The sequence below is a fragment of the Pocillopora verrucosa genome, chromosome 3 (genome assembly GCF_036669915.1).
Source record: "Pocillopora verrucosa isolate sample1 chromosome 3, ASM3666991v2, whole genome shotgun sequence".
Taxonomy (NCBI): domain Eukaryota; kingdom Metazoa; phylum Cnidaria; class Anthozoa; order Scleractinia; family Pocilloporidae; genus Pocillopora; species Pocillopora verrucosa.
The window spans coordinates 464,054-470,053 of record NC_089314.1 but is presented as its reverse complement, the minus strand read 5'-3'; positions in this window follow the sequence as shown (position 1 = coordinate 470,053).

Genomic DNA, 6,000 nt, shown 5'->3' with positions numbered 1-6,000 from the left:
GCATTGCGGCCCGTCCATTCAAGTCAAGTACTATTCGGAAAAATCCACATTGAAGCCCATACAAGTGTATTTCAGTCCAGTCTTGTCTTCAGTTGTCACACCAACACAATCAAGAGCGTCTACTTACGGCATTGTCGTAGACAGATCTTTTTTTAATGATACCTTAATAAAAGTATACCTAATACCTGAAAAGTAAACAAGAATAATTGATAATTAATAAAAGATAAAATAAAGAAATAAAAAATATATCTCAATCTCTGAAACATTGATTAATTCTTGAAGAACTAAAGAAATGATGAATTAATAGAGGGATAAATAAATATGAAAATAAATTGATATAATAACAAGTCCAGAAATAGTCACGTTGTTAAATAAATACAATTTTATCGTATTGTCAATGTATTGACAATATTTTTTGCAGAATATTAAAATATAGCTCCACGTCGTCTTAAAAGTTTGCAAGTCTTTTTTCTCACAAGACTTAGTTTTACCAAGACACCAGCTGACCTTTGGAAAGACACAAGCAATCACAGGGTCACTAGTGATTCATGGTTGAATTTGAAACACTGGGATATCAGTAGAGCACGATTGGAATGGATAATCATAACAACAAGCTGAGGAACACCTGCTAGGAGAATCCGAAGCTAGGACATTAAGCTAGGACGTTAAATGTTTGAGTAATGGGTTAAAAGCTAGTCGAAGCGGATTGTCTTCCTCTTACAAAAAGTGCTGCATAGCATAGTTTACTAAAATATTGAAGTTAAAGGACTGATATTAGTAGAGAAGGACTGGAGTGCTTCATAAGAACTACAACAAGAGCTAGGACAGCGAGGAGAATCCGAACCTAGGACATAACCACAGGTACGTTAAATTTCTGAGTAATGGATCAAAGGCTAGTTGAAGCGGATTGTCTTCCTCTTAGAAAAGTACAACATAGTATAGTATAGTAAAGAATTGAATTTAAAGCTGCGATATCAGTAAAACAGGACTAGAGTTCTTCATGAAAAGATAGCCATAACAACGAGCTGGGCTACAATACCGAGGAGAATCCAAGGCTAGCACATAATCACAGGTATGTTAAATGTCTCGAAAAGGAAGTATAGAATAGTCTAGTCTAGTCTAGTCTAGTGTAATCTAGGAGTTACGGTTGTCTCGAGTTTGCCATAATTAATATGAGAGAAGAGCGGGTTTTTTTTTCGATTTAAGAGCTTCAGACATTTTAACTTTCTGCAGCTCAAGACAAACTCATTTTACGCAGCTTTCCATCACTGAGAAGGTAAGTAAAGAATTATTACAATGTAACTTTTGTAACATGGGTTCGTTGGCCGATAGGAAAACCCTGATGCGTTGTATAAAGCAGTTGTAGGAAAAAGTTGTGGTAGATCAACACTACAGGTCATCTGAAAGACGTAAGGCCGGCAGGTTTTGATTGCAACAAGTTTTGTCAGATTTTTTGTTTTAGGCATGACCTCATGGCTCACTAGGGATCGGAGCAGGACTGGAGTGCTTCATAAGATAGCCACAACCACAAGCTAAGGTAAAACAGCGTGGAGAATCTAAAGCGAGGATATAACCACAGGTACGCTAAATTGCTGAGTGATGGATTACTGGCTAGTCGAAAAAGAAAAAGTACTACACAGTGTAATATAGTAACGAATTGAATTTAAAGCTGTGATATTAGTAAAACAGGACTGGAGTGGTTCGGGAAAAGATAGCCATAACAACAAGCTGAGGTGTAACAGCGAGGAGAATCCAAGGCTAGGACATAACTACAGGTATGTTAAATGTCTCAGGAAAGGAAGTACAGTATAGTCTAGTCTAGTCAGGTGTAGGAGTTAAGGTTGTCTCGAGTTTGCCAGAATTTATATAAAAGAAGAGCGGGCCTTTTTTTCGATTTAAGACCTTGAGAAATTTTAACTCTCTCCAGCTCAAGATAAGCTCATTTTTAGCGGCTTTCCATCACTGAGAAGGTAGGTAAAGAATTATAATACTGTGATACTAACCTGTGTAACATGGGCTCGTTGGCTGATAGGAAAACCCTGATGCGTTGCATAGAGCAGTTGGACGAAAAAGTTATGGTCGATCAGCATTACAGGTCATCTGAAAGAGGTAAGGCCGGCATGTTTTCATTACAACAAGTTTTATAAGATTTTTCTTTTCAGCATGACCTCGTGGCTCAGTTGGGATCAGAGAAGGACTGGAGTGCACCATAAAAAGAGAGCCATAACGTCAAGCTGAGTTACAACGGCGAGGAGAATCCAAAGCTAGGACATAACTACAGGTATGGTAGATGTTAGTTTGGTCTTATAGAGGAGGTAATGTCAGTGGCTTCGTTGGCGTATGTGAAAACCCTGATGCGTTGCATAGAGGAGTTGGAGGAAAAAGTTATGATCGATCAGTACTACAGGTCATCTGAAAGAGGTAAGGCCGGCATGTTTTGATTGCAACAAGTTGTTAGATTTTTCTTTTAAATATGACCTCGTGGCTCCCTTTAGATCACATCATAAATAAGTAGCACATCGAGCGCTTCATAGTCAATATGTAATCATTTGTAAGAATTATTCTTTCTTTTAGACTATCTGAAATTTTCTATTTACACAACTTTTTAGGTGGTTTCCTGATAAATTGGTTTAATGACAACGTTTCACCACTCACTATGTGACGTGTTTAATATTTCAACACCTTTTTTTCTCTGAACAGTGTCCTGTTTTCAGTGAAGAAAAACTGGTGTTTTCAAACAAGGTCTAGTCAGCAGCCCGTCAGAAAGGTCACAGATGACCATTAACTTTCATTATTCAGTTATGGGACAATTCAAGGACGACCAAAACGATATCCATTGTTACATATTTCGTATGCTCAAAAACACATTGTCTTGAATAACTGAAACTGAAACCAGCTTCCTAATTTAACTTTTATTTAGTTGATGTTTTCTCAAGACATCAGTATATCATCCGTCTTTATTAGTAGTCTTTTGCATAAAAGCCATCAACTCCATTGCAGTTTAGGCAATCCAGAAAAATCCCTTTAACTTACTTCCAACGCTGTGCAAAGCTATCCTGTGTGGTCTAGTCCAATGGAGTACATTCACTTGCAGTGCAGTACAGTCTTTATCAATTTCATTTGGAAACGTGCAATACAGTGCGGTGCAGATTAGTCTAGTCTGCAGAACAGTGCAATCCGTAACACCTCAGCCCATTTCCGTTTCGTCCAGTCCAGAACAACTAATTGCCGTTGAGTCTAGCACAACGCAGTCCTGCTCAATCACGTTAGGAACAACCAAGTGCATTGCGACCCGTCCAGACAAGTGAAGAGCTATTCGGAAAAGCCCACATCTAAGCCCATACAAGTATATTTCAGTCCAGTCTTGTCTGCAGTTGTCACACCAACACAATCAAGAGCGTGTACTTACGGCATTGTCGTAAACAGTCTTTTAAATGATACCTTATTAAAAGTATACCAGATAACTTAAAAATAAACAAGAATAACTGATAGTCAATAAAAGATAAAATATATACCTCAATAACTCATAACATTGATTAAGTCTTGAAGAACTAAAGAAATGATGAATTAATAAGGAGATCAATAAATATGTAAATAAACTGATATATAAATAAGTTAAGAAATACTTACGTTATTAACAATTTTATCCTATGGTCAAGGTATTAAAAATGTTTTTGCAGAATATTAAATATAGCACCACGTTGTCTTAACGGTTTGCAAGTATTTTTTCTCTCAAGACTTAGTTTTAGCAAGACACCAGCTGACCTTAGGAAAGATACAAGCAATCACAAGGTCGCTAGTGATTCATGGCTAAATTTGCAACACTGAGATATCAGTAGAGCAGAAATGGAATGGATAAGCATAACAACAAGCTAAGCAACAGCTGCAAGAAGAATTCAAGGCTAGGACATAAGCACAGGTACGTTAAATTTCTGAGTAATGGATTAAAGGCTAGTCGAAGCAGATTGTCTTCCTCTTAGAAAAGTACTACATAGTATACTTTAGTAAGGTATTAAATCTAAGGCTGGGAGATTAGTAAAACAGGACTGGAGTGCTTCGTGAAAAGATAGCCATAACAAGCTGAGCCACAACAGCGAGGAGAATCAAAGACTAGGACATAACCACAGGAATGTTAAGTCTCTCAGTAAAGGAAGTATACTATAGTCTAGTCTAGTGTAGGAGTTAAGGTTGTCTCGAGTTTGCCAGAATAAATAAAAAAGAAGAGCAGGCCCTTTTTTCCGATTTAAGATCTTGAGACATTCTAACTTTCTGCAGCTCAAGATAAGCTTGTTTTCAGCGCTTTCCATCACTGAGAAGGTAAGTAAAGAACTAAAACAATGTGATACTTACTTAATTGTGTAAGATGGGTGCGTTGGCGATGGGAAAAACCTGAGGCGTTGCATAGAGCATCTGGTAAAAAAAGTTATGGTTGCTCAGCATTACAGGTCATCTGAAAGAGGTAAGGCCGGAATGTTTTGATTGCAACAAGTTTTGTTAGATTTTTTCTTTTTAGCATGACCTCGTGGCTCAGTTCGGATCAAAGTAGGACTGGGGTCCTTCATAAGAAAATAGCCATAACCACAAGCTGAGCTACAACATCGAGGAGAATCCAAACCTAGGACATAACCACAGGTACCGTAAATTTCTGAGTAATGGATTAAAGGCTAGTCGAGGCAGAAAATTACTACATAGTATAGTATAGTAAACAATTGAATGTAAAGCTAAGATATCAGTAAAACAGGACTGGAGTGCTTCATGAAAAGATAGCCATAACAACAAGCTGAGCTACAACAAAGAGAAGAATCCAAGGCTAGGACAATAACCACAGGTATGTTAAATGTCTCAGTAAAGGAAGTATAGTATAGTCTAGTCTAGTCTAATTTAGTGTAAGAGTTAAGGTTGTCTTGAGTTTGCCAGAATTAATATACAAGAATAGCGCGCCTTTTTTTCGATTTAAGAGCTTGAGACATTTTAACTTTCTGCAGTTCAAGATAAGCTCATTTTCAACAGCTTTCCATCACTGTGAAGGTAGGTAAAGAATTATAACGCTAAGATACTAACCTTTGTAAGATGGGTTCGTTGGCTGATAGTAAAACCCTAACGCGTTGCCTAAAGCAGTTGGAGGAAAAAATTACGGTCGATCAGCACTACAGATCATCTGAAAGTGGTAAGGCCGGCATGTTTTGATTTCAAGAAATTTTTTTAGATCTTTTCTATTCTTCATGACCTCGTGGCTCAGTTCGGATCAGAGAAGGACTGCTTTGCTTCATAAATAGATAGCCATTACAACATGGTGAGCTACAACAGCGAAAAGCCGGAAACTAAAAGCTAGGACATGATAACAGGTACATTTAATTTCTGAGTAATGGATTAAAGGCTACTTGAAACGGATTGTCTTTCTCTTAGAAAAGTACTACATAATGCAGTATAATATAGTATTGAATTTAAAGTTGGATTATCGATAGAACAGGACCGGAGTGCTTCACGAAAAGATGGCCTAAACTGGATTAGTTCAACAACTACCCAATCTGCCAATAAAAAGCCCTGGAAGGAATGTTATCTAGATGGTAACTGCATGTTAGCTCATATTTGGGAGGGTTTGGTCATTGTCGTAAATTTAGCCACAGTCATCCACTTTCAACTGGAAACTGTTCGTGCGACTTTCAGGTTTGAGATTGCAAAACTTCACTGTGTCCATTTTCGGGGACTGAACGAAAATTTCAACCTTTTTTCCCTTGAACTTGGTATATCTGCGGCTCAACATAAGTCCATTTTCTCACAGAGATGGTAATTAAAGAACTATAATTTTGGGATACAAATCTGCTGTAAAGATGGGTTTATTCGCTGATATGAAAACCCTGACACGTCGAATCGAGCAGTTGGAGGAAAAAAATATGAAAGACCATCTACATACTCTCTAGTAGAGAGCTTTTTCTAAATATAGCCTAATAAAAATATACCTAAAGTATAACTTAAATAATCAAAAATAACTGATCAATT